The 25,242-nt window shown below is 36.9% G+C and overlaps 1 long non-coding RNA gene across 1 annotated transcript in view; it reads left to right on the plus strand.

Annotated features, from left to right (window-relative positions):
• Positions 1-345: 345 nt before the first annotated feature.
• LOC150089488 (uncharacterized) overlaps positions 346-25,242 on the plus strand; it is a 174,294-nt gene continuing 149,397 nt past the window's right edge. The window contains exon 1 of the long non-coding RNA XR_016548101.1: positions 346-390. This is a non-coding gene — a long non-coding RNA (uncharacterized LOC150089488). The remainder of the gene's footprint in view (positions 391-25,242) is intronic.

Genomic DNA, 25,242 nt, shown 5'->3' on the forward strand with positions numbered 1-25,242 from the left:
GGGATGTGAATGAAATAAGAGTTTCGTCGAGGTAGATGTGCTAAGTGAAGACAGATTAAAGCGAGTTACTTTCAGAAATGGTGGAAACGCAGTAGCTAACGTACATTGGAGGGGGGGGGGGGGGCAGCGTAAAGTATACAGCTTAAAGAGTAAACGTGTGAGATTAAATATGCTCAGTGCGTGCGTGAGTGAAGGAACAATGTGGGTGTTGGTAAAATTTGCAATGGTGAATATTAGGAAAAACGTGGCACATAGCTGAAGTATATGAGCAAATCAGGAATGCAGATTAAGGGAGGAAGTAGCCACATGTTCGTCGAATGAGGAAGAAAAAGATAAAGATATTCTTAAAAGCTTATAGAAGTGGAGTGAATATTTTGCGGTTCTACGAAGGTGAGCTTTGTTATTCGTCATTAGCAAACTAAAGTTTACAAATGCCAGAAGGTTAATTACAGCCGAACTGTGTGAAGTTGCTCTTAAACTCTTTCTCTAAACCTGCTGAAGTAAGTTCAGAGAAAGAGTTTACAACAAACTTAATATAAGGGGTGAAGGCTTCAGTTGTGTAAGTAACCAAGTATACATTAAGTTTGCTACAAAATACGTTGATCTCATATTTCCAAGCAAGCCACTACGAGTTGCCTCGGTACTGCACGTCAAATAAAAATCACTACTCCGGAAAAAGAATTTCGTTGTTTCTTTTTGAAGCGTGGGACGATATCCATACGGTTGTTTCGGCTGCTATTAGGAAATTATTAGAGAAATATTTCAGCAGTGGGTTGTCAATTCTTCGCTTGCTGTGCCAACCGACGAGGTGCCAGTAATGACTAAAAAACTATCTGGGCAATAGCACGCATTTTACACAAATAACAGCAAGTTTCTTCCTCTGGAGCAGCGTGTTTTATTTGAAGTGTTCGTGCAATATCGAGGAACTCGTGGTGACTTGTTTAGCAATATCAGAGCGGTGCACTTTGCAGAAAACTTAATAATTTGCCCTTGACTACGTACACAACTGAGGCTTTTTCTAACAGTTTTTTAAATCTGTTCTGAATCAGTAGCCCAGCAGCGTAATCTTAAAACACTACATTAATCAGAAGGTGATTGCGTAGTTCGTTTTGAAAAGATTTATATTATGTAACCATTGTAATTATTGCTTTAACTTCTAATTTTATTAGGCTCTCAGAGGAAGAGAGACATTTTAAGATTCAAGTGTGATATGGACACTTGTGAAATATTGCCCGTTAGAGAAGCATCAGTAATGCGTTTTACTTTACCGAAATTCCTTGGTGGATATCTCATTTATAATGATTAATTGAGTTAATACACAGAGTACTAATTAACCTGTGTTTAATGATTTATAAACTCCTACGAAAGCGATCTTAACTAGTATAACGTGACTACCACAATTTAAGGAAAAGTTCAATAGATGAATTTGGGAATTTAGTATTCTCGAGTAAATAGTTTTCAATATTTCATGTATTAAGAGCATAGCGTGTTGAATTTTAATGCAGTGGAGATTGTGAATTGCTAGGTTAACTTAAACAGGGATTATTTTATAATTCAAGTAGAATGAACTACTTTGAGGTAGTCTTCAGACGCCGCAGGTAAAAGGCATTCACAGATGGTTTAAAGGATAGCAGTTAACGGCTGCGATGAAATCCAAAATCTCTTTAATGATCCCAATGTTCATAACTGTTGTTCCTATGATTGCACAAAATGTGCAATCCGAATTTAAAAATAATCATTATAAATAAGAAAACAGTTAAGGTTTTTGAGGATTCTAACAAACACCACAGTTCATAATGCTAGGCATAAATATGTTGGGCAGGATAGAGTAGCTAGTGGATATATTTTACAGATGTAATGCACGAGAGGAAAAAAATGAACTGGCATACCCTTTGAAATAGTACACTATGGCCAAAGGTTTTATCATCGTAAAGTAACCCAACTCATCAGCAGAATGGTTTACACAAAACCAGTCATTTCTTTACACATTTCCACCCATCTCTCTGAAATATTTATATTGAATAACAGAAGCCATTGGTTAAATTTCCGTCAGTCGGAAAAGCATTGCACCTATTTCCAGAGTAGTTTGAATAGAACGCGGATCCTTTCAGTAAATTACCTTTTTTAAAACTAGCTCAAAGGATTTCTGTTGTTAAACTTCCAGTTTTTTTCTTCAAAATATTAAGATGAATGTCGTTGCATGTTCGTAATAAATCGTGGAGTCAGAATCATTGAGAATCTGTGTTGGCGGATTGTTTCGGGTTTATTGGCGCATTAGCGACGAAGGTTAATAATGTTCCAATGAAAAGAACTGATTTATAAGTTTCTGATTTATGTATGCATGAATTTGAATATACTTTTGACAAAATATGTAGTTAGTTTCGTTTTTGTTGAGCAGACTTCATGTTCTGGTTTTTAATATTTTAGGAGTGATCTCCATATAAAATGGAGTATCCCTGCGTTTTTATCACGGATGGGGCTGACGACGAACAGCCCCGACCGTGTTGTCGTTAAATTGATAAGAACCAAAATAAATTTCGTTTTGACATCGTGAAATTAGAGGTAGCTTTGTTAAATTTCTCATCAATTTCCCTTTAAAATGCACTTGAGAAATATATGCTCGTGTTGCTTTCCATAGATCAATAAAGTCGCTATTTCCAGCTGTTAGTGATTGCTAAGGTTGTTTACGCCGTGCTATCCGCTTCTAGTTTCCCTTTTATCAGAGATTACCAAATTAGATTAACTGCGCCAGCCATCAAGATGGTTTTAAGTTATCCAAGCGCAGATTTGGTTATATTCTTCGTGGAAGACTCTTCAGAAAACAACGGTGATTTTTGATCTGAGGATATCTGAAAACTGAAATTTATAAAAGATTATCACGCAAGGAAAGTTTGGACTCGGAATACGATTAGTGAATGAACTTAGATGAGCATTTGTGATAAGTTTCGCGCAGGATTTGGAGTTATGCACCCATGAATTAAAATCAACAAAGCCTTGATTTCTTGTTTTAAGATGGTCCAAATCTGGACGAGGGGGTGATATGCATCAATACATTTCAAAGAAATCAGACCAGTAGGAATTCATGCAGGTAATCCTTAATTATTACGCATTTATTCGTTATATGCAGTTAACGTTCTCTTCTTATTTTTAACCTTTTTAATGTAGTTTTGACGTCAGTGTTTCAAACCGTTATTTGTTAATTCAAGGAAGAAAGTTTTTGTCACTTCACTCAAAGGACGGTGAAGCCAAACCGGCACTCTCTCCCTCTTCCCAGAATACTTTGATTAGTGTAGGGAATACTGAAGTAGTCAAAGCTTTCATAAAGATGATGTGACTTTGGATTACAAAGCTATTAAATCTACGAAAAATATAACGTGGACAAATAGGTGTTTCTGTTTCGTAACTTATGAAAAGTTTTCGATTCAGAGTTCAATAGAAATGACTTTGGGTATTGTAAAATATTTTCTGTGAAATTTCTGGTAGAAATTCGCTGACCACAGGTTAACTGCTCTAACAGCAAGTGAAATAACAAACAGAGAAATTAAATATTAAAAATCCTGCTATTCTTACTAAAACCTCGTCCCCCCCCTTTCCACTCGGAAAACCAATTTCAAACTACACTAGTTTGTTCACTAACGTTCTTAAACAAGGAAAAGTAATCACATTAATTTCGGATTTACAAGTCTTATGAGCAACAATTTTTGAAAGCACAAATTTGATTTACGAAAAAATATCTTACGTAACCGTTTTCTCAACTTCCAAGTTTTTCATTAAAGAAAATGAATTGAATACTTTCTGTATAGATGTCGATATTATTTCACCAACTTTTCATTGAGTTTTGAATTAATTAAACACTCTAGTTTAGTAAAGGGTTTGTTTGCTATTCATTTAAGATAGTTCGTTAGTTTATTTTATCTGTTTTTCATTTGTTTCTTGTTCTCATCTTACTCATTTTATTTTATTATACTTTTTCACTTTACTTCTCGCGAGGTGGGGGTCTTTACTTTGATTTTGGATTCCATTCTTAGTAATAATCGACTGTGCGTCGATTTCTGTAAAATAACTGACCTCGTGGACTAGGGATAAATTGGTATATATTTTCCTGACAACAATCCTCCCCCCCTCTTTCTTTCTTTCTTTCTTTCGTGATGCAGTCGGATAGAATCAGACTTGATTTTCATGGTAAAAGGCATTGGTGTATAAATCTTATTGCCAATAGTTTATTCTGTTGCCATGTAATCAAATGTACGACGTATCCTTACCTTCAAAGAAATTGATCAACTTGCTCTCTCTCTTTCTCAAGGCTGCTCTTTGCTCAGCATGAAAGACTTATCATATGCATTTAAAATTCAGAAAAATTTTAAATGCATATGGATAGGCAACCTGCAGCTAGCGAGCCGCATGCAGCTCTTTTAACATGTAACTGCGGCTCTTCAACTTTATAGCCACAAATTGAAACGGAGTTAGAGGACTGAAAAATCAAGGACATGTGGAGTGAAAGACTAAAATGCCTTAAAACTGAAATTGGGGATTTGGAGAGGCAAAAGGCTGCTCATGCAATTCTACACAAATGGACGGCGATAGATGAGTTTAAAATGCGGACCAAATTGTGTTCGACGTGGTGTAACTTGCCGGACCCATATATAAATTTGAAAATATTTGCTTTTGGACTTCTCAATTTTTGGTTCGACGTATTTCTGCGAGCAAATATTTTTGAACATAAACTATATTAAAAATAAATCAAGGAACCTTCATCTGAACAATGCGAGCATGTTTAATTACGACTTACTCGCATGATGTTGGAAGACACTTTCTCAAGAAGTTCATCAGCAAAAGTCACATTAATTTGTACCTAATTGGATGTTTGTTACGTTTTTTCAGTATTAATAAATAATATTTCAATATATATATATATATTTTAATAAACACCTTCCTACTCTATTTCATTTCTTAAACAACTCTCGCCCCCCCCCAGCTTGAGCTGAGGTGCGGCTCTTCGGATTTTTTTTTAAAACTAAATCAAAAATGGCTCTTCACTCAAAAAAGGTTGCCAACCCCTGGCATAGGGTGTCTAATGAGAACTTAATAAAAATTTGGAATATTCTACAAAAACTTTATTATCAAGTTATTTTTACTTATGTTATTATTTGTTGCTTATTTTACTCACATTTTATTTATTTATTTTTATATACTTGAATAATAAATTTATGTTTAATAAACTGTGTGGTATAATACACTTAATTTGTTGTTCTTATTCTGAAAACATTACTACTAAAGTAATAATATCAGGAGAAAAAAATTTCAGAGGACTTTTCATATCCATTTAATTTTCAATTTTTCCTAATAGCAAAGAATGAGTAAGGCACCTTTTTTTTTTTTACAAAAAAAGCGGCTGAGTTGAAGAAAATTTTCATAATGTCGAAAAAACTGCAAAGGAAATATGAACAGAAATGTAAGAAACGTATATGATTAGAAAGAAAAATTAAAAAGTTCAACTTGAAGTACATTTCTACATCGCCCACTACTCTAGGTAACAAACACTTATATAGCTTTAACCTTTGTACGAAACATCGATATATATATATACACACACACAGTGGAGCACTAAGAGATTAAAAGAAAGATCGTCCTTATAATGTCTAATGGAGCTCCACAAAGTGCTGCCCAACTTCACGATCATCCATTGGGAGCCGTTCTTGTAGCATTCTGTAACCGACATAATATCATCTAGACGTTAAAATTTCATAATTACCAAATTAAGTCGTGGTGAAGGAAATTGTCCATGAAGGAAGAGCACAATTTCTCGAACTTCGAGAATCTTAACTATTAGTGAGAATTCGCAAATCTCTGTTATATTTTTAGCTCCCATGATTTAGCCATAACCTCTTCCACACCTAAATACGCCCATGGATACATTAATACTCCTTTCTCAGATAAAGCCGGTTATTATCTTGGACATAGAGCTGTGCTTTAAACAGCAGTATTGCATGTATTTTACAATTTAATATAAAGCATGAATCATATGCATCGATGGCTCTACCCTACTTTAATGAATTATTATTATTTTTTTCCTGTTGGGGTGTTCCATCCGTTTGACGGGTACTGGTACCAAGTGCACAGGGTGGTTATGTCCGGCTGTTACTGTTGGTCGAGGAACTCTCTGACTATCCTACAGGTGTTCGGGATTGCGACTTTTTCTGGAGTTCCTTGTAGGTGTAGCCGACCGGGCTAGCCGAGTGGGTAAAGTACCTGCCTGGCAACCCAAAGGTCGCGGGTTCGATTCCGCCTCGGGCTTGGATCAAAGTACTGCAAAAACCTTGGGAGGTGCAATATGGCCACAGAAGCCGATGCGCCAGCAACTACCAAATAAATCAATCAATCAACCTTGTAGGTGTTCTCTGAGAAACCTATTGCTGCTAGGCTCTTGAGTAGAGCATTTGGCGCGATGCCGGTGGTTGACATGGTGATCGGGATTGTCGTTACTTGTTCCATACGCCACATCTCGTTGACCTCTATCTTAGGCATGTGTACTTCCTGATCTTTTCCTCATAGGTTTTCTGGAGGTTGCTGGTGTTCGGCCCGGCTATATCGATCAGGTGGGTAGTCTTTTCCTTCTTGTCAACGAAGGTTATGGCCGATCTGTTGTGCGGAATCATCTTGTCCGTTATTATGGAGCGGCCCCAGTACAGTTTGTGGGTTGGATCTGTAGTACAATCTGGGGTTCGTACTTGTAATACGATGCATTTTTCCTGATCAACTATCCTCGTCAGTAACAAGTTGGCAGAATCGCCGTTCTCTTCACACCAGGTGGAAAAGACCCGAGTTTGAGTCCCGTCAATGACGCGAGGAATTTTGATGTGTCTTTTTCACTACGTGGCTGAATTAGCCTGTCTCAGGCGAGGGTAGTATGGTTTTTCCCCCGAAAACTCGGGTTTTTCGTCCAGCAAACAGAAAATCGACCACAGTACATCCGCAATTTACAGATATATACAGAGAGCAATATGACCTTAGTCACTGATGCTCCTGAAACCCTATTGCAACCGCCTTAATCAACTGGTATTTCCTCGTTAGCTTCTTATGTATTATTCTGGCGACCTGGTCATTGTTGGTGTACTCTGTCTCGGTCACCCTGCGTTTTGCGGTGATGTGCTGGGTCGTTTCTGAAGATAGGTACCATCGTTGACATGTATCAGTTGTCACTTCCGGATTCTTGGCGATGTGTTTTCTATAGTTCCTGGTGTTGATTACCTGGTCTTGAATGGCGAACATGAATCCTGCAATATCCGAGAAGAACGTCCCACTCGTGAGTCATGCAATTGAAGCCATTTTATCTACGTGGGCTTGTTAATTGTAGTGTCTTCAATGGAGTGGTTTCTTTGCTCATCTTTCTGTATTTGTTTCTTCCGTCTAGGCAGGAAGGGTCTCCTAGCTTAGGTTGAGTGGGATATGGGCCCTCGGAAATAGAAATACTCAACATCACTTTGATATTTAGAAGAAGATTTACGAATAAATTTTTATTACCCACTTCTTGATACCCTAATGAATGCCGTAGAGTAGATTTAATCAAGAAATAATCCTAGTAATCAAATCTATGGGGAATCTCCTTGAATTTAAATCTTACATCTAAATATATGATTGAAAGATAATTGAAAACAGTCTGCGACTGTTTTCAATTATCTTTCACGGATTTACAGACAGAAATATCATTGTTAAAAGCCACTGATCATCTAAACTGCAAAAATCTTTTAACCTGGAGCAAGTGGCTTAATGATGCCGATCGATATAAATTATACCCAAATTTCACAAAAGTGACATACGACTTTCAGGTTTTAGATGGTACAAGCTGCACTCCTAAGCGAACTTTTTCCAAAATGAGTCATATAAAAACAAAATTAAGAAGTATACCCAGTATAAAATAAAAGTACAAATTCAGTAGCTTTCGGAACTCGTGTCCCTTTATCAACTGACAAATTTGAATACATTACAAGCAAAGTGTGGCACGTTACTCATTCGTCATTGTTGTAGCACGGACGTGTGCTGCCTTGCGCCAGTGATCATCCATCAATAAAACGATTGTCTCTAGGATGGGATGTATACGCATGCCTTTCTGGCGATTTAATGCCTTAGGGTTGTTTATTATGTTTAGTGACTCTAGCCATAGGCGGTGGTGAAAGTGTCGCGCGTGGTCCACTATCTCAAAGTCGCGTTTGGGGTCAAGATCGTGGTTGGTAGCCCAAAAATGTTCTGCAAGCGCGGACTGGTCAGTTTCGGCAAGCCGGATTGCTCTGTCGTGTTCCGTGAGGCGATCCTGGAGACGTCTCGATGTCTCACCTACGTAGCAACTGTTACAGGCCCTACAGGTGATACGGTACACTACATTGCTGCGTAAGACAGGTGTGATAGGGGTCTTCACGCTGGAGACGAGTGAACGTAGTTTCCTACCGGGTAATTGCACACATTTGATGTTGTAACTTCTAAGGACCTTCGAGATACGTCCTGACACTCCTAGATAGTACGGAATGTAGGCGGACGACATGCCGACTTGCTTCGGAGGTCTTGGGTTGGATGTAAGTTCTTCTGCCTGTAACAGGCATCTGTTTAGTACATGGGATGGATAACCGCATCTGGTTAGGTCCGCCTTCACACGGGAGATCTCGTTACGTCTAATTGTGTCGGTGCTGGAATGGCTCCAGGCCCAGGAGAACAGGGTGCGGGCAGTGCTATTGAGATGGCTTGGAGCGTGGCCGGACCCGTAGTTGGTGAATTGACCGCACCACATGGGTTTGCGGTATACTGAGGTCTCTAGATGTGGGCCTACGCGATGCACTAGCACGTCCAGAAACGGGAGCGAACCGTCCACCTCTGATTCTACCTTAAACTTGATGAAATTGGATAGAGAGTTGAGGTATTCTAGTAGTACCGTTTCAGAACCACGTGGTATTATGGTAAAAATATCGTCGACGTATCTACACCACGTTGTAATAGGTGTAGGTGGGTTCTGGTGTATCTGCTTCTCCAGATCTTCCATGGCGATGTTAGCTACTACGGAACTGACAGGGGCACCCATAGCAGTGCCATGTACTTGTTTGTAGAGTGAGTCTTCAAAGGTGAAGATGCTGCTAGAGAGGCATAGGTTGAGGGCAGTACAGATGTCATCAGTGGATAGTGACGTCCTGGATTGGAGGCTTAAGTCGCTCTCAAGGAGCCTTCTGGCGCAGTGCACGGCCTGTTGGACGGGAATCGAGGTGAATAAAGAAACCACGTCAAATGATGCCATGACAGAGTTATCAGGGATTGAAATGTCCTTAATGATGTTAATGAATTCACTGCTGTTTTTAACGGTGTGAGATGTATTACCTATAAGAGGCGAGAGGAGGCTCGCGATGTGTTTGGACAGTTCATACGTTGGGGCACTGCAGCAAGACACTATAGGTCTGAGAGGAATACCCGGTTTATGGAACCGACACAATTAGACGTAACGAGATCTCCCGTGTGAAGGCGGACCTAACCAGATGCGGTTATCCATCCCATGTACTAAACAGATGCCTGTTACAGGCAGAAGAACTTACATCCAATCCAAGACCTCCGAAGCAAGTCGGCATGTCGTCCGCCTACATTCCGTACTATCTAGGAGTGTCAGGACGTATCTCGAAGGTCCTTAGAAGTTACAACATCAAATGTGTGCAATTACCCGGTAGGAAACTACGTTCACTCGTCTCCAGCGTGAAGACCCCTATCACACCTGTCTTACGCAGCAATGTAGTGTACCGTATCACCTGTAGGGCCTGTAACAGTTGCTACGTAGGTGAGACATCGAGACGTCTCCAGGATCGCCTCACGGAACACGACAGAGCAATCCGGCTTGCCGAAACTGACCAGTCCGCGCTTGCAGAACATTTTTGGGCTACCAACCACGATCTTGACCCCAAACGCGACTTTGAGATAGTGGACCACGCGCGACACTTTCACCACCGCCTATGGCTAGAGTCACTAAACATAATAAACAACCCTAAGGCATTAAATCGCCAGAAAGGCATGCGTATACATCCCATCCTAGAGACAACCGTTTTATTGATGGATGATCACTGGCGCAAGGCAGCACACGTCCGTGCTACAACAATGACGAATGAGTAACGTGCCACACTTTGCTTGTAATGTATTCAAATTTGTCAGTTGATAAAGGGACACGAGTTCCGAAAGCTACTGAATTTGTACTTATATTTTATTTTATACTGGGTATACTGTAAATATCTATTTGAAAATTATTAAACTATGGACCCCAGTACTCCAGGCCCATTTGTCACTAAAATTAAGAAGCGTCATGAAAGAAGGGTTGAACTACTTATTGCTTTCATAGGTGGAACAGGATTTAACTGCTGCAGTCGCTGTAGAAGAAGTAATTGACTAATTCGTCGCCTTTTGAACGTAGAATATTATTATAATAAATAAATAGACCTAAAAAGGTTGAATATTTATTAGTTACGAACTATTATAATGCATTTTAATGTATATATGTTTTTTAAATAAATAAAAGTTTTAATATATATACAAATTTGTATTTATAAAAATAATTTATTTAAAAATTTTATTTTTTACATGGGGGCCCAAAATGTGGTTGGCCCCCTGCAGGCGAAGTAACAGAGTGCAATAAGAAGGAAGTGGTGATCGAATTATTTAAATTATCCTTATTTTGTCGCACTTAGATTTACGTTCTTCCTTCAGCCTGACACTGAAATATAAAACATTTCCCGAGCTGTTATATGACTACTGAGGTTGAATCGAAACTTCCCCAGAAAGGAATCGGAATGTGCCAAACTCGTCTGTAAACAGAGTTCTGCTGTAATCTGAAGGATATAAAAGAGACAAGCATGAATAAACGAGACATATCGCGTGGCGAGTGCGGCACTTATGCAGCACCAGCTGGAATCGTTTCATGCGTTACAATCGACATCTACACATCAACTGCACACGATGAATACCATTACTGTCCTTCATCCTTCCTGGAATCGCATCAGTTTTATGAACACCAAGTGACCCCTTCCACCCTCGCTGAATACGCAATATGGACTGGGCATTGTCAGCTCACACCGCCTTTGGTTTCATTTGATGGTGCCATTCTTTTTCTTTTTTGTCGTGTTTTCAGCGTGAAACTAAGAAAATAATGCACGGAGTATTTATGTAGGCATTGATGATACAATCTGTGGATCTCAATGCATTTTTCCAGTTAGGAGTTTATTTCAATATTTGCTTAACGGCATCTTCTCTCCGATTGTATCAATTTTTTTTAATTGTAGATTATATCAAGTCATCTCATAAGTAATGCTGATTCTTCTCTCTTTTCAAAATAAAAACGCAACTACATCGAATCAAATATCCATTTTCTTTCATTCTATATGACATTTTGCAATCTTCTCCGTTAGCATTTCAGTACCACGTTTACAAAACTCCTTTTGGCTCTTTGAAGTCCCTAGAATATCCCCTGAAAGGTATCTTATGAACTGCAAATCGACAGATACTTCTGACTAAAAATACGTAATTCGTTTCGAATTGCGTATTTTTAATTAATAATTTTAAATCTTTCGCTTTGTGCCTTCTGTCGTTAAGAAGTCTTGTAAGGAAAAAACATACAACTTTTTTTTTTTTTTTTTTTTTTTTTTTGACAGCGTGCCTGAATATCCTGTTAATAACATTGAACACCTGGTTAATAACAAGTCGTTTTCATGACAAATAATGCTACCGCTTTGTTGCAACCGATAGAGGAGGATGTCATCCAAAGCCCATTATCTTCAGCGGACAAAGCGACAACTGAATGCGAGAGATCAATGAGCACAAGCAATAACTTCGGAAATTTTAGTGGGGGATAATATTAAGACGCCCACAGACAACATTACGGCATCGTGGGAGGAAGTCCGCCGAATCTCTTACAAATTTATCAAGTGGAAATCTGCTGTACACCAATGAAAAGAGTGGAGTTGGATTTCTGGTCCATAAAGTTATTAAAACCAATATTTTGGAATTCAAAGTACATCACCAAGGGTGTCAAGACTACTACTTAGGATTTCTAAGAGGTACAAACTAAGATTATAATGATATATGCACCAACACTGAGCCATGATGATGAAGCAATTGAAGAAATGTACACCGAAATGAGAGACTTCTAGATGAACAGAAAACTCACTACACTACCATTATGGGGGACTTCAATGCTAAAGTTGTAAAGAGACAAAACAGCACAGAAATGGAAACTATAGAAAATTTTGTAATTGGCGAAAGAAATTAGAGGGAAAGACATGGAATTTACAGAATCTAGAAGAATGTCAGTAATGAGCCCTTTAAAAAAGGGGGGGGGGGCGAACAGAAAGTGGACATGGAAGAGCTCAAATGGATTAATAACTAATGAAATTGACTTAATCGTCACTAACAGAAGATGAATAGGGAATGATGTTACCGTCCTAAACAAGGTAAATGTTGGAAGTGATCACAGAATGGTAAGATGCACACTTAATAATATACGAAGGTCTTTGAGATAACAAAAGAGGAGAAAAAGCAGCATGTACTGGAACTTACACAATTTTGAACTTCTGCAGACCTTTCAGGACCAAGATATCGAAAGGAATACAACTTTCTGAAAGTGATAAAGCCCAAGAAACCTATAGGTAAAAATAAATCCAAAGAAAAAAGATTAGTCAAGAAACACTTGTTATGATGAATCAAAACACAAATGAAGAGCAAGATAAATACCGACAAGGACAAAATTGAGTATACTGAGTTATGCAAGGCCATTAGAAAGAGATCAGAGAAGACGTAAAAAGATTTAACACAAGAAATGTAGAACAAGCATTAAGGGAAAACAAAGGATTTAAATTAACAGCTATGAGCAGTAATAGAGAAAGACAAATGATACTAAATCTGAAAAATAGCGATGGTGTACTGGCATAATTCTAAAACCAGAAGTCTACTACGAAGTATTATATAAAGAGCAAGGGCAATAATGCTAGCAGCAGGGAAGATGGATCACAAATTAGCAACACATGACATACCTGATATCCTTCCTGATGAGGTAGAACATGCATTTAAGAAAATGAAGAATCAGAATACCCCAGGTGAAGGTGAAGTTACTGTAGAGTTATTAAAATTAGGAGGAAGAGACATGAAACTGGCAGGAACTGACAAGAATCACCACAAAATACATTAGGAAAGGAGTGACGCCTAAGGAGTGGAATAATGCAATCATAATTTTTCTGCATACGAAAGGAGATAAATTGGAAATTATAGACCAATTAGCTTGTTGTCCAACATCTACAAGTTGTTCACAAGGGTCATTACTAACAGATTAGAAAGAATACTTGATGAGAATCAACCGAAAGAGCAAGCTGGCTTTAGGACAGGATTCTCGACAATTGATCACCTTCACGTAATATCACAGCTGATGGAGAAAACAAAGGAATATAAAAGGCCATTGTGCCTGGCATTTATGGTTTATAAAAAAAAAAGGCATTTGATTTCATAAAGCATAAGGAAATGATCCGGGCACTGGAAAAACAAGGCATAGACCTCCCATATTAGGATTACACCGACAGTAGCAAATTTAAAATTGAGAAAGGAGTTCGATAAGGAGACACAATATCGCCGAAGTTGTTTACTGTTACCCTTAGATAGTATGAATCAGAGCTGTAATACTCAATATGTTCTACGTTGATAATAATATTAGTAAATTAATAAGAGGAGTATACCTCAATATAGTACGTAGAACACTTCCGTATGATACTCTCCAGAAATTAAAACGGAAAAAACGAAAAAAATCGACAACTTACCGGTACATTAAAGTAAAATATAAATAAATTTAACACAATTCAAAATCAATTTAAAACAATTAAAATTGAAATTAACGCAATTAAAAGAATCTAACGAAAATATTCAAAACAATTTTCCTTCCTAAAATCGTATTGAATATTTTCGTTAGATTCTTTTAATTGCGTTAATTTCAATTTTAATTGTTTTAAATTGATTTTGAATTGTGTTAAATTGATTATTTATATTTTACTTTAATGTACCGGTAAGTTGTCGGTTTTTTTTTCGTTTTTTCCTTTTTAATTTCTGGAGAGTATCATACGGAAGTGTTCTACGTACTATATTGAGGTATACTCCTCTTATTAATTTACTAATACTGTTACCCTTGAAGAAGCTTTCAGAAGATTGGACTGGTCGCAGAAAGGAGTCAATGTGAATGGCATTTGCAGATGTTGTGATCATGAGCCATAATCCCGAAGAATTAGAAAAAAATCTTAATCAGTTATGCAGAATTAGTAAGAATTTCGGACAAAAGATGAATATGGTTAAAAGAAAAATAATGATGAACAGGAAGAGATATAATCATTGAAGAAGCAGTAATGGTGAATTCATATACTTATCTGGAACAAGTCATTAGCTGTAATAATGATAAATCGCTGGAAGTCAAGAGAAGAATTAATTTCGGATGGATAGCATTTAGGAAATATAGTCACATACTGAGGAGCAATATCCTAATTTGTCTGAAACGTAAAATAATGAACCAAAGTATACTCCCCACCATGACTTTGGAAGTGAAACTTGGACACTTACTGAAAGAATGGAAGAGAAGCTGAAAATTACACAACGAAGAATGGAACTAAAGAAGAGAAACATAGAGATTAGGCAGCAAACGCAAGTAATGACATTCTTATCAAAACTAAAGAAGTGAAATAGACTTTGGCAGGACACAAAGCTCGAAGACATGACGACAGATGGACTAAGAAAATAACAATGTACCCAAGAGGAGCTAAAAGAAGACCAGGAAGACAACACCGAAGATGGACAGATGAAATCAAGAGTTTGTGGGCAGTAAATGGATGGCCATTGCACAAAACAGAAGGAACTGGAAAGTTACTGGAGAGGCCTTCATCCTGCAGTGGATTGAAAATCCGAGGAGATCACTCAAGTTGAGTGGTGTACTGATGAATATATGGCCGGAGTATGACCAGGGTGTCCAGAAATTTGCCATTGCCCCAAAATTCAGTTAGTGGTGGGAATTGACTTAGACGAATTGGACATAAGTAACGTGGTGGATATGATGAAATTGCACGATACTGAGTAGAACAAACGGCTATCAGAGTGAGTGAGCGGGATCAAAAAAGAGTAAAAGTGCGGGAGAAAGAGAAAATGAAGACTGCACCACAAGGAGTCACGACAAAAAGATACCTGTAGACTTCAGCTTGGGTGGCCATTCTCGTTGAAGAGGAACTAAACAAGGAATGGTGCATATTCGTTTGAGAACTGAGTGAACTTTTGCACAGCTATAAAGAACTGTGCCAAGAGAAGAAACACAAATTCTATTAAGGCTTCTCTTCTTGGCTTCTTCAGAAGTGACTAATTTTGCTTGTATTGTAAAAAGTAAAGTGCAGCCATTATCAACCCACTGCAGGATGGAAGCCTCCTCAACAATTCATGTTGAGGGAAATGGACCATAATCTGCCACGCTGGTCCAGTGCGGGTTGGCAGATCGACCGTATTCAGCAGTCAGGGGCTTGAACCCCCGTCTACTCAAAGAGCGTGTGCTACTGCACTCCCGCTCCTGCCCACTCGGCTACGGACTGCTGCAAAATCAATAAAAATTCAACATACGGTACAGTATGCGTATTTTTATTGCTTGTTTGCAATAATCGAGTAGACGAATCCAAAAATTTGACCAGGGAAGCGCCATCTATCTTTATAACATCTACATATTAAAAAAAAAAAAAAACACAATATTTACGACATATCGATATACGTTGCTGGTCTTGTGAAACGTATCTCCGAAGTAAATCGGAAACTTCCTCTGCTTTATTTCCAGGAGAATATTGTAAACGCGATATCACAAGCTCGACAAATGGTCAGCGTTATTGATATATTCTCTTTTCAGCCATTTGGATTTAAGCTGCTTGGTTTATGCAAAAGTCTTAAAGCTCAGAGCAGAACAAACTGGATGAGCAGCACCAAGGCCCCATCCAGGGGATTTCAATCGAGGAAGGCATCAAAGTCTCAACATAAATAAACGGGGGTCCCTTAACCCCTTTTTCATCCGGGTTCCCAGGTACCTTTACACTACCTAGTTGGCAGATTAACGTTTATGGCAATTTAACGTTTTCGGCCATACCTTTCAAACAAATGAGATTCTATTTGTTTGAAAGTAATCCGAACTATTGTCATAACGAATTGCCATTATGGCAATTCGTTATGACAATAGTTCTACTGTGAACATTAAGACAATTATATTATAAGCAGTTTAAAATCTTGCTGACAGCAAAAAGTTCTGATAGTACTCCTAACTGCCCATTATTTAATTAAAATTGATGATTAATATTATAATGCCTAATTTAAAGAAATTCATAATTTCATTCAAAATATTATTTATTTCTGTTCTGGAAAATACAGAATGATAACTAATCTTTCATGTTTTCGGAGGTAAGAGTATTTTGTTTCCACATTTGAACGGGAAAACCACTGGAATCCTAGTTAGACAGCCTCGAAATTCTTGGGTCCTTTATATGCTCAAAGGGAGCATTCATTCTTGTTTCTAATAAAATTGAAAACATTTTGAAAAGGTAGCTACATTATACTTTTTTTTTTTTAAATTTATTACTGTTCAAAAATTAGAAGCGATAACATTAACATTTATTTTTTTTAAATATATATATTGTTTTGCCAATATAAAAAATATTTATATTTTTTATAAATATAAAAAAAAAAAATGCGATTGAAAATCCATCCAATGGGAGTTGAGTTATTACAAAGAAGCGTGGTATGGTTGTTTATTGGCGCATTAGCTGCTATGGCTTTCTTTTGGTCATCCATCGATACTGACAGGATGAAATACTCAGTTCTGTAGCATTTGATACAGAAATCATAGCATACTTTAATTATCCAACGATACCACAACGTTTATACTTTGATAATTATTCATTTTGATTACATTCGATTTCTGAAAGGTGCTTCGCCAGTATATTGTGAATACATTCGAGAAAAACTGAATGAATGGGTTGGCTTTTTTTAAGTTCGTAATATATGTAAATGTCAGTCTTTGCGCTGTAGATATGAATACAAAAAAAAAAAAAAAAAAAGACTTGAACTAAAAGTAGGGCAATTTACGATGCTCCGCTTTCAGAAAACGAAAATAAATGCACGGGAAAAATTAGGACACATTTGGAAGGATAAAAGAGAATACTTTATAGAATACTTTATCTGTGAAAGGCTCAGAAGAGGATTTCTGAAAAAAATATTGCCAGACAACCCTCTAAAACTTTATGATGCGTGATTTTTCTAAGAGTGTCACAGCTGAAAGAAATGGAAACGTAGCTGCTACAGAAAGTAATGACAGTTGTCGTAGATGGATAATAATGAATTTTAGAAAAAGCAATAACAAATGGCACTTCGAAAGAAAGCAAGAATGAATTTTTTATACTTTCCAGATAAAGTGCCATATGGAGATCTGTTTATGTGCATTTCTTACTGTTTATTTATGAATTTAGTATGCGGATTACCATATGACCTTTTTGCGCAACATTAATTTCTGAGGTTTGATTAATTGCGCAACATTAATTGCGTATTAACGGTTTGCTCAAAAAATTATATATAAATATACAGTAATAATCATCACTACAAGTAAACAACGCTCTACAAATTTCATAAAATAAAAACTGGAAGTCCTCCTCTGATTAATAATAAAAAAATTACTTAACGCGTACATTTGAACTTCATATTTTGTGGTTAAGGTGATCATCCCGAACCAAGAACTAGATATAGTCATCGATCATAGCTTCATCCCACCTTCACTAATATCTCTCTGCGTTCTTCACGACCATCGGACTCGATCTGCAGAAATTCAAGTGAGAGTGCTAGTAATGGCGATTCGTTGATAGTCAGTTGATTTCAAATTAGGGAAAAATGTCGCCGTAATTTTCAATCAACTTATTAACTTCTTTATAAATTCGAAATTCTTAATGGTACCATGAAAGCCCTTTAGCTGCAATGCGAAACGATTGTTTCGTATTATAGGCATTTCGTTCTGCATCATTTTGTCTTTCACTTCTTATGAAGCCAATATCTGCTTTATTGTTGGACTAATAAATATGCCACCATTCACTCTTTCTTCAGACAGTTTGGAAACGGAAAATGTATATGCTTGAAGGTCACAATGAGGATCCAATGCTTTAAAATTATTTGTCCAATCTCAGCTTTGTATGGAGTAGTAAAAGCAACGCTTAGTTTCTTGGAACTAAGGGATTCCAAGAAACTAAGCTTCTTGAAACCAAGGGACTGTTTACTACATTGACTGCCACTGAATTTTGGCAGACCATCCTCTTCTCCTCTAATGATCTACTGCCTTGCTGTACCAGAAACAGGCAGTAATGAATCTTCGCGAAACCACCTTGCAGAATCTATAAGGAATCGCAGCAGCTTGAGGGTCTCACAGACATCCCATTTATACTGGTCGTACTTGATCTTCCCTAACACATGCTTCACATTACCACAGTCTTTTTTAAATGCAAATAAAATGTGCAACAGGTATCGATATGTGTATATTCCCATTGAAGCAACACAGCCTTCAAACTTTTAACTGAACTTTTTACGAAAAGACTCCACTCTTCTGGATTATAACCCAACCAATATCTTCATAAAAATGATCTGTAACAGTGCAAAAACATGCAGTTTTTTTTTTCTTTGTGAAAGTCTTTCAGCTAGGATTCAGTATATTCCACTCTCTTAAACGAGATAGGAGCTGTACATTGTATTCGGTTAAATTCAAGTCCCTTAAGTTATCCGATTCTTTGTGATCAGGAAAATGTGGCAACTTCCATGTTACTGAGGTGTAATCCGAATTATTCTGTTTGCCAAGTCACAAGATTTTCCCGGAAGGTTGATTGGAAATTAGCAGGTGTTCAACGTGTGGCACCGAACCAACAGAGAAAGGTATCTTGGGATACACCACAGCTTTCCTTCCGCACACTTTTTAAACTTTGGTAGTTCCACAATATAAAAGTCAGCAGTTGTGGGTAACAGCAGGTTTGTGGGCTCTCCACATTCGTAGCATAGGAAAAAAGAATATCCTTATGACTACCACTAAATTGTTTCTCTAATGTTGATCCATAATTACCACAACTTGTCACGAGCACCCATAGTCTATTCTAAAATAGACTTCCAAAAAATTCATTATGGGAATAGTACAGGCGATATCGCAACAGTCGATATTATTAAAACTAATGATATCGACGGTTACAACATACAAAATCCATACAAGAAAGAAACATTCAAATCTAAAAATTGCTTTGTTAAGCAGTGTACTGTATTAGAAGCGAAACATGAAACAGTTATCGCTGTTCCCCAACAGAGGTGCTCTTATTTCTAGCACCCCAATCGTAGTAGAACTGCCTGGAAGTTAAATGCCTTTTTGGTTCTATGACTACAGGTTTCCCGTTCAGTAATACGATATTAGTAGTTAGCCCTCCCTGCTTACCAGGATAGTCCATGGAAATTGTACAAGGAATTCAAACTTAAGTTTCATGTCGAAATGGCTACTCGAATAAAGTTCTTAGTAAATAGTGCTGTAAGACTACCTTTGAATATTATTTCCATAACGTTATCATTCATACATTGGCAGAATAACAATATAATATTTAAATCATGAGCTACTTTGTGTTAAGCCTCGAGAAAAGTCCAGTTTACTATTTGTGATAGTAAAACTTTATTTCAAAATTAATTAGTAGCCAGTGATGTCACTGGAATCGAGAGGGATTCAAATCGAATAGTACGGCTTGCAAAGGACACCCTTCAATAGTTTAAAAGTTTTAGTTGAAGAACGGAAGCAATCACAGTAGTACCAACACCAGGGATTCAAGCCGCTACAAGACTGTCTTAGGCCATATAGACTTTTGGTAATGAACGTTGGAAAACATAATCATGATGCACTTACAAAGGCGTATCATAAATAATATTATCAGTCGAAAAATTATCATTTTTAATATTTTATCAGCAATTAATTTTTATGTCATTTTCATTTTTACAAAGAATAGAAAAGTTTATTCTGGCTTTAACGATTGTTACCTCAATTTTTTTTCCCGCCAGTATAGATATCGGATGTATGATAGGTTACAATTCGTGTGTCTGAATGCCATCTTTTTCTCAGATAAAAATGCATGAGAAATTAGCCCACTTATCATTCTTGATTCGCTCCAAATATGTAGAGTTTGAGAGGGCCTTTCAGCAGTGAAGCATGACAGCGATAAATCATTCAGAGATGCAAACACACAAACAAGTCATCCATTCTTAGAGTCAGCTACGGATCATTTAGTACAAGTTTAACCAAGAAACAGAGGAGCGAAGAGAAAAGTTTTGGGTGGGGGAGGAAGTTGCGAAAGAAATAAGAAATTCACCCTGTTTCGGAAACGTTTCCGTGAGTCCATCAACACGAATACTGTCCGAATATTTATTGGGAGAGTACCACTGTTCATTTATTATTCCGTTCTGGTATTTTGGATACTTTATAGGCAAAAATCAATAAGGTGTCGGTTAGCGATACCTAAAGTGAGTCATCGACCAACGTTAATGACAACCTATTGATGATATGGTATTGGAAACTCGCTGACACGATGAAATCAGATCAATACGATCATCCATCACGTCGCCCTAGTAGTTAGTTGACTATTATTTTGAATCAATAGTCAAAAACGTTCAAATAGATGTTGAACGTTTGATAGTGTCATGTAGCAGCGTGGACAAAAAAGAGTTTTCGTGTTACGAAGAATGAAGTTCCATTCAAGAAAACTGACGAAGTCCAGTGGGACAAGTACTAGACCTTGGCTTGAGTCTATCCTGTTTATTAGATTGTTCCATCATTTTACCTTATTGTGAAATCCTTGAACTCATTCTGTATTGCTCATTCTGTTCTTCTCTTCGATTCACTCTTATTTAAGCGTAATTTTTGAAGAAGTCTGGAAAAATTGGTTTGGTTATTTTTTTGCTTTTAATGCAAAAACGTGTCTAGACCTTTTCATGTATGGTTTTGAAATTCTGGGTATACTACACTTTGAAAAAAAAAAAGAAAATGCTGTCGCGAATCTTCTTCTTTAAGAATCGCTGCATTAACTATCTAAATTCGGTTAGTTTAAAAGGTGATAGCTTATCTCTACCATTTCTAAGAGTAGAATAATATTATTAATAATTCACTAAGCACACCTGGCATTGGAATAAATTGTACTTTTCTAGTCAATAAGTTTCATTGATTGCAATGAAAATAAACTTACATTTAAAAGTCGCAGTTTACGTCACACTTTCTACAGTATTCTATATATTTCTGAATTGGTCCCTTCAAGAGGTAGAACAGATTTTACCTCAGGATAATCAACAGTTTCGAAATGTAATTTACAGATAAAACACACAGATGGAGAGGAATTAAATAAACAGAAGCAATGAGATAAATATGGTCCTTGATTTTGTTAATACGTATTAACACGCATTTATCGAGAAACAAATTTTAAAAAATTCAAATTAAAGCATCTTAATGTAAACAACAAAAAGCCTTCACTGATAATAAATTACTATAAAAACAGATTGAAAGTTAGGAAAACTTAGCAAAACATTTTTAAATAAAATAAGGTGTTAAGAAGTCAGGCTGTACTGTAAAACAATTTTGAGCTACAATTACTAAACAAAACTATTGAAAAATAAAACTGAATCTTTTTGAAGACGATGGTTTTAGATTTTTGTGAGTTCGTTTCATGTTAGAGTACAGCATAAAACTGAATCTATTTCTTCTATATGGTATTTGTTTCGAGATCAAAAATTTGCTGTCGAGTACAATTCTTCCACCCTCATCTCTTCTTGTCAGCCTCATAAAATACGTACATTGTTCGTCACTTCAGTTGTTTTCCCTTTTATCCCGTTTTTGACGATCTACAGTTGGACTCCTTCAAACCATTACTCTCAACGTACTTGAACTTCTTTATTCAAGAATATTTCATCAAGAATAAAGCGGTACGAGATGCACAAATACAGCGCAATAAGATTTCCAGGCTTCCCTTTGATCAGCACGCATTTTTACCTTAACTTCGAGGAGAATACTTACGACACAGACGCCTTCCTTCTTTTTTTTATCATATTGAAATATCCAGTACGAGTGCCAGATTTCAGACGAACCGCTTGCGAAAATCTAACTGAACTCGAAAGAAAACAAGAAATAAAAGTGAGCAATTTGTTTGTTGCTAGATAAAAAAAAGGACTTTGTTTTAGACTTGTTTTGTTTTTGCATGTTCTGCATGAAACTAGGAAAGGATCAAAGATAACTATGTACAGACGAGGTTATATGTAAGGTAATAATAACTGATTTTAATCAGACTTCATTTCCCATGAAACTTAGTTGCATATAATATACGAACTAGTATCAGTTAATTATAAACTTCTGCTAGTTCGATTATCGTAAACAACACGTTGCATGAACGCACTCCTATAGCGAGTAGCTGCAATCCATCATGATGACCTATCAGGCGGACATTTCACGGTCAACTTATTACGTGGAGGCATATAATTTGGAAACATTCCTCTGATAGCCCTCACATAGTACTGTGGTCCTTTCTATTATTAACAATAATACCTTTGGGCTTCGTTATACTTTCGGATTATGGGAATTTAACGTTTTCTTCCTTTCCTCTTTAGTGCTCCAACTTCCCTAATTGGCATTTGTTCGTGGATGAGCAAATTTCAATCATTGATACCATTTTTAGGGAAAATGTAGAAGATTTATATCTCTGGAAGCACTACAAAATTTAATGACCAGGTATCGGTTGATGTTTATAGCTTTAAGTACCCCTTCCTCAAACTAAGGGCCGCAAACAAAAAGTTTTACTGGATGTTAAGTTTTCCACTTCGATGATTCTCATTGTTTATTGAGTTTGGTATGCAAAAAAAAAAGCAAACTTATTGACCACACGACACTGAACAGTATGCATAAAACAAGTTCTTACCGATAAGGTCCTCCGTGACAGTGCATTGGTTTGGTCACTTGTCACTCTCTTTGAAAGGCCTGGGTTCAAATTCCTAGGCTTGGAGGAATTCTTTTAAATGGCTCTTCAATATCAATATATTGAAGTTGTTCTGGGCTTTGGAGGATACATACAACAAGCATATCTGCCCGTGACCATATATATACACATCACACGACAAAAGCACATGAATGAAGTGCCATAAGAACTGGATTCATTATGGGTAACTCGACATAAATATTTTGAAAACAAATTAAATAGAATTAAATTCATCAAAAAGGAAATGATCTAATAAAAATATTGCAATCAGTTACAAAATGCTCTGACTTTTCCTAGTCAGATTTTATATCCCATTCAACTTTAGAATATTTTTGTACTCCGAAGTCATAAAAAGAAATGCTAAAAAATTGGATTAAAATACGTTAAGTATGATCTTGATTCATTTATAAATATATTTTTCATTCTTTCTCATTTTTTTAAAGAGCAAAATGAGAAAAACGAAATTCCAAAGGGTTAAAGTTTATTACATATAAGACTAATAAAGATGTAACCCAGAGATCAAAATAATTGTTTCGCGAATTTCCAGCGATAAAACCTTTATTTGGCAAGACGCCGTGCTTAGCATTTTATTAAATTTTCTCATTTACCTTTATTTCAATTATTCCTCAGCGTGCAAGTATCTCTTGATAACATAGAAATGTGCTCAGAAGTGGATAAATGTTTTTTTTTTTTGTTCAAATCAGTATTCCTTTTTCTGAAATAATAACAGACATCAAGAAATTATTCGGAGTTAATCTTGCCCGTTTGATAATTTTACCGTTTTGATTTCTTTCCTTTTAGTTCTAGAAAGATCGATTATCGCTTAAGTCCATTTATATAAGATTTTTATGCTTCTCTTTGTTAAATGATGACAGTACAATTCCCCTTTCTAGAGGAACACTGAAATAAACGAATAACGAGAAAATGATATATAGTTTGCCGGGAGGGACAGTTTTTGGTGCATTTATGCCTGCTGAACATTTAATGTCAGATATTTTTAAGAGTCGCGTGTGATGGGGGGTGGGAAGTAAATTACAGGCTTTATGGAGGGGGGAAAACGAAGATGGCGGCTAATAATAATGAAATGAGTGAATAAAAGCAGAAGAAAGGGAAGCCAAAGGAAAACTTTGCCGGAAACTGAGAAAATATATGAATAAAATTAAGAGTAAAAGATGGAGAAAAATAAAAACGGAGCTCAGATTTCCACACCAGCTAGTGTAGGAACTGTGGGTAAATATAAACACCGGTCGTACAATTAGTTATCTTTCTGAACTGGAAGACGCCGTTTTATAAAATATCGGTTTTTCTTTTTTTTCAAATAAAGAAACGACAGAAATACCTTCGTGGCAAACAATAATCTTAACACTTCTTTGGGAGGGGGGGGTTAAGTATAAAGTTCTCTTCTTTCCCTTGATAGTGTCAATGCGCAGATATTTCATCCGCTCGTTACCATGGCCGGCGTGTGGCTGTAACTCGATGCCGGAATGCTGAGGATAATAGGAGTCTGCTCGATCATCATTGATTTATCTGGAAGGATGACGGCGATAATCGCCATTCTCGATCTCTTTTAACGGCTTTGAAGGCTCCGTACTTAGCGCTTTTTGTTCTGGATGTCGCAGAAAGAGTTGATTCTCGCCGGGAGCCTACGCTTAATGATACAAACACAAAAATAAAGTCTGACTGACACGAAGCTCCAATATATCATTAGCGGCTAGCTTAGTGATAAAGATCGTACATTTCGTGTACCGTGCTTACCATTTATTTATTTTTTAATTTTTTTTTGTGTCGCGGTCTCTCTATCTGTCATTTTCTTTCGCCTTCATTCATTTCCACTATTGGAGATGATTAAGATAACAGTCACACAGTAACGCCTACAAAAAGATTTTGTGAACTCTCAATCATTCCAACACCGAGCTCATAGCTTTACATTGCATCACAACTAATCGGTTACAACTGATGAACGGCGAAAATTCCTATTTTCGCCGTTCTTCACTTGCTAATGTGCCATTTTATTGAAAATGAACCCATAGGGAAAACGCTATGAAAAGCTAATGAAATAGAAAGAATATAAAAGAGAACAGGGAGTAGGGAACACAAGTTCAGTTTTTCGCGTAGAAACTTGTCTGTCAGAATCGCTTCAGGTTGTCTTTAAAAAATCTATACCCGTCTGCAAGTG

The sequence above is a fragment of the Mastigoproctus giganteus genome, chromosome 2, assembly GCF_048544385.1.
Source record: "Mastigoproctus giganteus isolate SK-2022 chromosome 2, ASM4854438v1, whole genome shotgun sequence".
NCBI classification, from domain to species: domain Eukaryota; kingdom Metazoa; phylum Arthropoda; class Arachnida; order Uropygi; family Thelyphonidae; genus Mastigoproctus; species Mastigoproctus giganteus.